We start from the raw sequence: 11,771 nt of genomic DNA, 5'->3' as shown, positions 1-11,771 counted from the left end.
ACATGCTTTTACACACATGTACTGAATTTCTGTAGTGAAGACAACGGCTAGGGTAGGTAAAATGTGCACTTTAACTTTAGTATATATTGTTACTTGTTTGCTTCAATACCACCAATTTACATTCCTACACTCGTTTTTTTACATTCTCACTAATGTGTGATATCATCAAAAATTTTAGCTATTATGTAAGTCATGGGTGAGAATTGTTTCTCAATTTAATTTTCAAATAAAATGTTCACACATTAATTATGCATGAAAAATCTTTCTTCTATGAAATGCCTATTTATAAAATTTGTCCTGGAATTCTAAACTAAATCGTATTTCCAGACATGATAAAATGCATACTTCAAAACATAAAATGATGCAAAATCTAAACTGCACAGGAAATATGATTTATTCATAATAGGATTCCATAATTACAAATAAAATGTCTGAATTGGAGGGATACATTTAAATAAAACTTATTTATAATCCCTGTCTCACTCCATTATGTCAAATAAGGAATCTTTTCCTTTTTTAAATTAAAACGGCAAATGAACCATAAACATTGATTTACTTCACATACGAATGTCACTGGTTAAGTCTTCATCATTTATGGAAGGTTCTAATGTGTCTTCATTAGCAACCTGATTCATTTTCAAAAGTTACAAGCAAAAATACGCACTAAATATTTTTCAATACTCGAAAGAAAGATAATAAAAATGAAGAAGAACCCCTAAGGTAAAAATAGTCAAAATTAATGTTTTATCAATACACTCACTCCCCTCTTTCTGGACCTGTAAAAGTTTTATGCTTTAAATGTGAATATTTAGGCACAATTTTACATTGTTGCTGCACTCAGTGTGATGTGATGAACATTTCTTTCTTTATTTTATAACAATTTTACAACAGTATTTTAAATGGCTGCAAAGTATTCAGTTATATAGACATAGGATAATTTATTGAAATAATATCTCACTTTTCTGCAAACATTCCTCAGATTTCAATGGCCACTTTCAGAAGGGTAAAATAAAGACAAAAGTCACATGCTCATTTCTTTGTAACACAGGAACATTAAAAGCACAGCTCACACAGCCTTAGACCTATAGTCTACAGTTGATCAGCAGGGACCATCTTCGTGGCTCCATGTGTTCTTTGTGCAATCCACTCTCCATGTATGTGGTCTGGACCCAGTACATAGAAGGCTGCAAAGTGATTGGATGTCATTCCATTCCTGGTTATTAAAGAAGTGACCTATCTTACTGTTAACCTCTCTTTGGCTCTTATTTTATGGCTGTCCTGATGGATGTACAAGGAACTGAGGATGGATGACTTAGAACCAGAAGACCTCAAGAACATGAAGACAGAAGTAATTTGAAATGACAGCTACATTTCTTTAATAAGAAACATCTAGAATGCTCATCAGCGGTTAAATGGACAGATATATTTTCATGTGTCATACGGTTAGTGGAAATGGTAAACCCCTGTTACACACAACAAGATGGGCAAATCTTGCAAAAGTGATGCTGAGTGAAAGAAGACAGGTGCAGAAGTTCGCACGCTGTTTAAGAAAGTAGGCCAAAAGGACATAGATATAGTGTTAGGATCCAGGGGAATTACTGACTCAGGAATGAGAAAAAAGATAGTAATTAGAAGAGGACATGAGGATTTTTTTGGATAATTACCCCCGGTAATCTATTTCTTCACCCATGTTGTGGTTAAAAGTCTATATTTTATGATAATTCAGAAACTAACATGATTATGACATTATAAATTTCTCTCTGAGTTCTCACATCATGCTTTTCTTGTAACTGGAAGGGGGAAGCTGGAATGTCATGCACCAATTCTGAAATGTTTTGAACCAAAACAGACACAATGCAATGTGCGCTGCCTTGGCTAAAACTACCCCTAGGTCCATGTGTCACTGCATGGGCTGAGGATTATGGTCTTGGGTGTGCTCAACATAGAGAACTATAGAGAGTTCAGAATATGGGGATAATGATACTATATGAAGCTAGGTTCTGAGCTAAGTAGAAACCATGATTTTAACCCAAGCAGTTGTATTCAATAATACATGTCACGTAGTAGACTTTCTAAGGGTACAATAGCTTGCTAAAAAAACCTTCAGGCACAAATGAGGTGCTCAAACACAGGTGCCTTATGGTAATTTAATGTCTCTTTATTAGATACTTTGCTGCTTTTTTACTTTTTTAAAAAAATATTGTATATCAGGCACTGTGCACCAGGGTTCACTATTCAAAATGCCTAGAAAAATCTGTCAAGGATTTCATGCTTAACATGTATGTATGGATACAGAAACAAGTCAACTCAAATTTAACATACCAGTTGCCAAAAGGTGATTCAGGGGTGAATGAGGTTCAGAGATAACAAAGGCATGAAGAATGCTCTCAAGAACCTTACTGTTTAGTGGAAGAAATAGAAAACCTTTTTAAACATTACTGAGGATATTTGCATATAATATCAAATATGTATAGGGCCCAGAGCTGTGTGAGCTCTGTGTGTAGCTCAGCTTTTTCATTGCTGTGACAAAATACCTGATCTAAACAACATTTAAAAAGGGATTGTTTATTTTAGCTCATGGTTTAACAGGTTTTGGTTCATTTTGGCAGGGAGCATGTGGCAGAACAGAGCTCACACCATCACAGCCAAGAAGTAGAAAAAGAGAATATGCCTGTGCTCCCTGGCTATCTTTTTTTACCCCTTTTATGCTACTGGCTCCATCGACATTCAGGGAGGATCTTCTGCCCATACTTAACCCTCTATGGAAACCCCTTCCAGAGACACACTCATGAGTGTGCTTTACTAATCTCCTAGGCATCTCTCTATCTAACCAAGTACACAGGATTAATTATGGCAAGTCTACCCCTTTGTCATCTTGAGACCCAAACATATCTCCTTAAACTATAAACTTCCACCTCTGGGTCCCACAAGCTCCATGTCTGTCTCATAATGCAAGGTGGATCCAGTTTATCTACAAGAGTCTCCATAGTCTTAATAGTTCCAACATTGTTCAAAAGTTCAAGCCCAATGTCTCTTCTGATAAGTTACCTCTTCAAGGTAACTTTTAACTATTTAATAAAAAGAAGTTATATACTTTCAAGACACAACGGTACAGAATAAACATTCCCATTCCAAAAGGGAGGAATGGAGACAAAAAAAGGAGGGACCAAAGCAAGACTGAAACCCAACATCAAACCTTTCAGCTCCATGCTTGATGCCCAAGGCACATGATAGCCTATGTGAGATCTGAAAGACTCGTGCAGCCCTGGCCCTGTGGACTTAACCATTTAGACCCACATGACCTTGCTCTCAGGGTGTCTCTGCTTGCTGCCTGCAGCTTTCTTTGGCAGAGATGCTACATTCCTGGCATTTCTAACTTTAGAGTCTCCATTCCAATTTCAGCTTTATCCTTACAGCTTCATGCATCACTCTCAAAAGCCATCTGCACAGTAAACTCATTAGAGCACTCTAGGGCTTCTGCATCAGGTACTTCCAAACTTTTCCAAATTCTTTCCGCAAACCAATTCCCAAAGTTTCTGAGCCACATTGTCAGGTAATCACAGCAACATCTCCAATATTTGGTACCAATTTTCAGTGTTAGTTTTTTGCATTCATGGGACAAAGTACCAGACATAAATAATTTAAAGAGATAAATTATTTATTTTGATTTACAGTTTCATAGGTCAGTGTTTCATAACAGGAAAGGTATGGCAGAGCAGAACAGAACACATCATGGCATCCAGGAATTAGAGAAAGAGAAAATGCCTGCAGTCTCTGGCTAACTCCTTTCCCCTTTTATTCCATCTGGACCCCTAGGCTACAGGATATTGCTGTCCAGTTTCAAGGTGGATCTTCCTCCCTTAGTTAATCCAATCTGGAAATGTTGCCTTCACAATCAGACCCAGCTGTACTAATCTCTTAGGTACTTCTCATTTCAATTAAGTTGAAAGCAAGATTAACCATCAGACTCATCATTCACTAGGTTGTTGCTTTGATCTTTGAATTTGAACATTATTGATATGTAAGTCATACACTATACAATTCACTTTTTCAAAATACACAGTTCATTGGTTTTTAATACACACAAAGTTGTGCCTCTACCATGAAAATCTAACATAAGACTGTTTTTACCACTCTGAAAAATACTCCACTCTCATCAGCAGCCTACCAGTTCATCTTAATATATTACCCAAACTGCACTCATTAAGTATTTGTTCCATATTCAAAACCTGCATTTTTACATTTTAAAATTTATAAAGATATTTCTTCACTATTTTTTGAATACATTAATTGTATTATAACTTGTGATAGAGTAAAAAAATCTAAATGAAAAATCAATCATTCATGTCCAGTATGCATGAGGCCCCACATTCATTTCCTAGCACTGCAAAAACAAACAAAACCCCACAAACAGTGATTCAAAATAATAATATAATAGCAGACCTAAACACTAATATATCAATAATTATGTTAAATGTAGAAAGTCTACACACAAGCACAGATTATCAGAACAAATTAAGCACATAAACAAGCCAACAATATGCTATTCACAAGAAACTCACTGTTTTCATTGTTGAGTATCAAAGTCAGAGCTTTGCAGATGCTAGGCAAGAACTCTACTGCTGAGCTGTACCCTAGCCTGGAAACTCTCTTTAAATATAAACATACATGCAAATAAAAGAGAAATGGATGAAAAAAAGAGAGAGATGCTATGCAAACACTAACCAAGCAAAAGTTTAAGCTTCTGAAAAAATATTCACTAAGAAGATATAACAATCCTGCATGTATATGCACCAAACAATCTAGATTGAAAATAAATGAAGAAAAATGTCTCTGCTTTTATGAGACTGATTGTTCAAACTCACAGAAACAGAGAATGATGGTTCATCAGAGGCTGGAGTGCAGAACAGTATGAAGTGGTACTGGTGAAAAAGTTTAGAGTCGCTGTTAGAGAAAAGGAATAAATAATAAGTAATGAAAGTGATGGATAGGTTTGGGAGCCCAATCCAATTTTTCACATTGTGTACATTTATCCATGACAAAAAACGTCCCAACCTAAAGACAAAAGAAAATTTCCTTACCTTGATATAGAGTATGTACAAAACACAGACAACGAATAGCACATGTGTCTTGAAAGACAGAGGTGCCAAGTAAATGAGCTCCTAGTGACCAGAGCTGGAACAACTTCAGCTGCATCCAACCATCCATCCACCCATCCATCTGTAAGGTAACAAATCATGTTTTCTTAGAAAGCCAAACACTTAGCTTTCTTATTATTCAGCAATTCTACTCCAAATTATTTACTCAAGATAAATGAAGGCATGCCCACAAAAAGTTTCTTCCAAGAACATTACCAGAGATTCACTTATAATAGTTAAAAACTGGACAACATCCCAAGCATTTATCAATAGTGAATAAATAAATACACTGTTACATTCCAACCATGAAACACTATCCACTGTAAAAAAGAAACACATGGTTTATGTAGAGCACTCACAGAAAGATGCTGAGGATAAAGCCTTGCACACACAAGAACACACAGTTCCATTTCATTTATAGGAAATTCTACAACAAGGCAAAGCTAATCTTTATCTGAAAAGAAATCCAAACAGTGAGTGCCAGTTCCGATGAAGTGAGGGTGTGTACTCACTGCAAGAGATATAAAGAAACTTTCTGTGGTAAGAGTGACATTTTATTCTATGAAAGGGGTTTGGGTTACTGTGTATGTGTTTACAAGAACTCAATGCATCTATGTTTACATTCTGTGCATTCCATTGTGCATAATTTTTATATACTATCTATAAACATATCAAACGCTTGTTAATGATATTCATGCTGAGGGAGTTAAAGGATTAGTACTAATGTCTGTAATTTTCTTTGAATTTCTTTGAAAATAGATTAAATGATGAACTGATGTATAGATGTGGAAATGTGTGCTAGATCAAGTATAATAAAATGATAATTATAAAAATATAGATTGTGTATTTTGGAATTCATTATAATTTTCTTTCAATTTTATGTGTTCTTGAAAATGTGGAAATATTAATGCTACCTAATTTTTATACAGTTGTAATTTTCCCATCAAAATAGAAAAGTAGCTGATGCAAAATTGACTTAAATCAACCCAGTAACATTTTAATAAAGCCACCAAGGCCAGTGTTTGTCATTTTATATATATTATTAATGTCATAACTTTTATATCCCTTTACTTTTTTTGAGCCAATAATGAAATTATAGGCTCTTAAAGATTCTGGTATCCAGACAGACATCAGAACAGCAAGCATAATTGTTTGGAAGGTTCTTCTTTTTTTTTTCCTTTATTTTCTTCATTTTTATTTTTATCAGTACTGGGGTTTGAACTCAGGGCCTCACACTTGAGCAGGCACTCTACTCTTATTAATTGAGCCATACTTGAACATAATGTGATTTCTACATGTGGGGAGTGAGCAAACAAAAGTCATCAACCCCCAGCCGGGATGCACACTGCAATGAGTGCAGTGAACGCGGTGACTGTTACAGGATTTGTTTCCACCAGGTGTGTTTACTCATGCTAGGGTCTTCCCCAATATTTGTAAACCTAGAAGAGAGCCAAGAGGCTACTTCTTCACCAGAGCACTGCGGAATCACTCATGTAATGAAGCTGATATCCAACTTTACCAACCTCTTGCTTCCCAGCCCACAGAGAGTATCTGTGCCCTTGGCGTATAACTGAAGTCTTTACAAAACTGTACGCAAAAGACAGTTTTGTGGCATACTCTCTGACATTGAGCTGAGGAAGAAATATTTCTAAAGATGATAGCCTCAGAGTATATTTGGTGACATGGAAAAGAGGCAAAAGGAAGATGAAAAGACAAAATTGACCAATGTTTGCTCTGTGTCAAAAATAGGTTCACTGGTGCTCCAACTTCTCCTTCTCTTCCTTTGTTAAGGAAAAATCAGAGGTAACCTAAAAAACAAAAACAATTGCAAAACTGAGATGGGACTGTGAGTAGCCTGTTTTGGCCTTTCATGCTTTTGTCTCACCAAAGTTACTCCAGGGAACCAGTGTAGTTGACACACACACACACATACACACACACACACATACACACACACACACACATGACAAACACACTCACAAGAACACACAGATGTAATTTCAAAGCTAACCATCTTTTTTGAAATTACAAATTATTTTGTTATAAAACAAAATTTCAAAACCCAGGCCACCAGCAGAGTTGTACTGACACCCATATTCTCCTCACTGGTGGTGTTTCTGTGCTGTTTTTCTATCATCGCCAGCCCAAATTGCATACAGTCTGATCTCCCACAGCCTCACAGTCTCTGCAGTCTGCCCCATTTTGTGGGCCTGGAGGAAAGTGTTTTCCCCCTTGAAACCTTATTTCACTTTTTAAATGAACACAAATTGCACATACTTATGGGGTGCTGTGTGCTGTGTCAATACATGGGTACATTGTGTAATGTTAGATCAGCATAAGAACATCTGTCTTCTCAAGCACCTATCATTTCTTTGCATTGAAAACACTAAAAGTCCTTCTTCTAGGTTTCTGAATCACAATACATCATGATTATGCTTATCCTATTGTGCAATAGAACACCAGAACTTATTTCTCCTACCTTCCCCTAGCCCTTCATCACACCTGCTCACCCCAAATCCATGGTACACCCATTTCACTCTCAACTCCTATGAAATCAACTTTTTTAGATTTCATATATGAGTGGAATCATGCAATACTTACTTTTTCTGACATAATGATCTTCAGTTTCATCTAAGTTGTCAAAAATGACAGAATTTCATCCTTTTTAATGTCTGAGTAGTATTTCTTTGTGTATACCCATCACACTTTCTTCTTCTATTCATCACACAATGGACACTTCAGTTGTTTTCATCTCCTGGCTATTATGAGTAATGCTGCAGTGAACATTGATGTACAGAGTCTATTTGACATGCTGATCTCATCCTCTTTGAATATACACCCAGGACTAGGACTGTTGGGTCATATGGTGATTCTATTTTTAATGTTTTGAGACACCTCTGAACTTTTAAACACATTTTATTATTTGAAGTGAGTCTTGACTTTGGATTTAGACATTCTAGATTTCTTTCTAAAACATATTTTTTTCAGAGAATTAATTTAAAGTTTTCTCAAAGATCAAAAGCTGTTGTGTGAAGTTATCATGTTGATGAGAATAGAGAATAAGAACCGTTTCTAAACTGTGGATGCAAAATAATGCTGGCACTCCTGGGCTGCATTACAACAAGGTGGGTAGGAAAGACAAAATAACCTGGGCCAACATATAGTCATAGAGCAAGTTTCGAGTAAAATTTGAGACCTTTGCATTTCCCACCCATTAGGAGGTGTATGAGAAAACAGTTACAGCAAGAGTGCCCCTCCCCTAATCTCTCTGAGATTGTGTTTTGCTTTCTTTTATTTTGTATGTTTTGTTGTAGTAATGGGATTTGAACTCAGGGTTTTGCACTTGCTATGCAAGCACTCTACTGCTTGAGCCATGCTTTTAGCCCTTGTTTCCTCTGGTTATTTTGGAAATAGAGTCTAACATCTTGCCAAGGCTAGCTTGGACCATACATCCCACTGCTGCTAGAATGATAGGTGTGCATTACCATGTTCGGCTTTTTTTTGTTGAGATAGGGATTTGCAAACTTTTTTTTGCTAAGGCTGGCCTGGAACCCCAATTTCCTGATCTCAGCCTCCCATCTAGTTTTGGATGACAGGTGTATATCATCATGCCCAACTACTGATTGAGATGGGATCTCACTAACTTTTCGACAGGACTGGCCTGGATCCACAGTCCTTCTGATCTCAGCCTCCAACATAGCTAGGTTTACAGGCACAAGCCACAAACACCCGACTCTCTGAGATCTTTGCAGGTGCCATGTGAGAGAAGAAGAAACCAGAGGGCTAAAGAGAGATTTCACAGTGTTCAGTTTGGCTCTCTTAGAGTTCCTAGGGTTAGAGAAGTGACCTGGAACCTTTGGGAATCATGTGTTACATATGGAAAGGCCAAGGGCATCAGTTGGTTAAGAAGTGGTGGAATTCATGTTTGCCATGAGTATGAAAATCATGAATTGTTCAGGTGGGAGGGAAAGAGACTGCTACTCATCCACCTGTTGGTCAGGACCCCTTACACTCCTAGGGAAGAAAAATCATGAAATAACTAGGTTCAGATAGTAGCACTGGGGTTAGCTGCAGGCTACATTCCATGGGGAAATAGAGGGAAAAGAGATCAGGTCACGTTTATGGTCATGCCCTTAGAACACCCCCTGACGTGTGGAAATAGAAGGAGAGAGTGATGATTAACTGAACAAAGAGGTGAGCAGAAAGGTGTGCGGATATGCCTCACAAGGCAGCAGAAGGTGACATTGGTGACAGGGGTGAGAGTCAAGGAAGAGATGATGGTTCCCCGGGTGAGCAGGTCTCAGACCCCAGCTGGCCATTTCATCCGAGAGCCTCTGCCTGCAGCATCTGTATAGCCTGAGCCTTGGATGGAAGTGTCTGGACCTCAAGCAGGAAATTTCTACAAAATCACTATAAATTCTTTTGTAGAAATCAATTATTCTGCTCAGTAAATTATTACAAAATAAATGCATACACATAGATGTTGTTGTAAAGCACATCAGGGGATTACCTGAAATCATCAAGGAGAATGTATCATTTGAAAACAGATGCAGTATTGCAAAGTAAACACCCACAGCTTAGAAATAGGTATTAAATCAGACACTCATCACATTTGACGACAAAGGATATTATAATCAGAGGCAGATGAACCAGTTATTAATGAGGAAGATAATTTTAAAATTAATTGCCTTGTTATCAAAGACACAGTAATTGAAGGCATAAAAAGGCACCTTGGATTATATACAAAGCACCAATAGACTTTTGGTTTCTTATAATGCCTTCACAAGTTGCAAGAAATGCCATGGAAGAATCATTAAAATGTGATTGTGTAAATTTACATTTAAAATTAAATTCAGACTCAGACATAGTTGATGTGAATGAAGAATTAAATTTTTTCAGAAAAGGTTCACACAAGAGACATCATCTTTGGCTACAGTGAAATTCACATTTCAAGACAATTTTTCAGATATTTATCTTAATGCTGTCACAGCCAATTTTATACCCTTTAGCAACCTTTGGATCAGCAGAAAGATTCTACTCAAAATGTAAAGTATCAAAAATTATTTCCAATCTTACATTTGCCACAATTGAATGATAATGTTTCCAATTATGTCAAAGGAAATAAAATAGCTGAAAGCTAAACGTTGACTTAGTACAAGAATTTTCAAAACATGGGCTATAGAAATCTATGTTCAATCAATCAAGACATCACATTAATGAATTATTGTTTACTTATTTAAAGTTATTACCTCAAAGTACTTTGCAATTGCAATTCATGCTTATGTTGTTACTCATATATAAAAATTACTCCAAATAACTTTTTTTGGCGGTACTGGAGTTTGAACTCAGGGCCTCGTGCTGGCCAGGCACTCTACCAATTGAGCCACACCATCCCCCATTTCTAATAAAGCTGTTAGTAAGAAAATATCTTTAAATAAAATGATGTATGCTTTGATACCTTTAGCTGGATAATTTTCCTAATTTTTGAAAAGTGGGTCTTATATTTTCCTTTTCTTCCCTCTCTCTTTTTTTTTCCTTTAGTGGAAGTACCTTTGACTAAGGGACCTGTGCTTGCTAGGCAGGTGTTCAAACACTGGAGACACAACCCCAGCCTATTTATGGTTGATTTATTTTTCAGGAAGGGTCATGTGCTTTGCATGGGGCTGACCTCAGACCACGTTCTTTCTTCCTAAGGCCTCTTATGTACCTGGGATCATAGGCATGCCACCACATCCAACTTATTGAACTGGGGTTTCCCTAAATTTTTGCTCAGGCTGGCTTTGAAACGTGATATTTCTGATCTCCTCCCAAGTAGGTGGGATTTCAGGCGTCAGTCACATTGCTTGACATATTTTCACTTAAAAATGTTGAATTTGTATATATTTATGGTATGCAGTATGATGTTCTGATAATATAGATGTAGTCAGGATAGTTAGTGCAGTCATCATCATCACAGTTAGCAGTTTGTGTATGGTGAGAACACTTAACAATTTCCTATTTTGTCAAATTTCAAGAATACCATACAGTATTATTAGTGGCAGTCTCCACATTATCCATTAGCTGTCTAGAACTTATTCGTACTGCATAAATTAAAACCACAACAAGACGTCACTTCACACCTGTAAGAATGGCCATTATCAAAAGGTCAAAAAGGAACAAGGGCTAATGAGAATGTGGAGAAAAGGGACCCTTCCACACTGCTAGCAGGAGGGCGAACTAGTGCAGCCATTATGGAAAACAGTATCAAAGTTCCTCAATGAAGTAAAAATAAGCTAGGATATGATCCCACAATCCCACTTCTGGATATTTATCAAAAGAGAATCAAATCAATATCTTGGAGAGATATCTGAACCCCATATTTACTGCCGAGCTATCCACAATAGCCAAGATATGAAATCATCCAGTGTCTATAAATAGACGATCAGACAAAGTGTTGTGTGTGTATATTTAATGGAACATTATTCAGCCTTAAAAGAAGGCAGTCCTGTCATTTTGAACAGCATAGATGAACCTGAAGGATATTATGCTAGATGAAAAAGTCAGAGACATAAAGTAAATACAGAATAATCTCACTTAAATGGTACTATTTATAAAGCTCAGTCCATAAAGGCAGACAGTAGAATGAATGGTGGT

The sequence above is a fragment of the Castor canadensis genome, chromosome 6, assembly GCF_047511655.1.
Source record: "Castor canadensis chromosome 6, mCasCan1.hap1v2, whole genome shotgun sequence".
Taxonomy (NCBI): Eukaryota; Metazoa; Chordata; class Mammalia; order Rodentia; family Castoridae; genus Castor; species Castor canadensis.
This window is presented reverse-complemented; position numbering follows the sequence as displayed.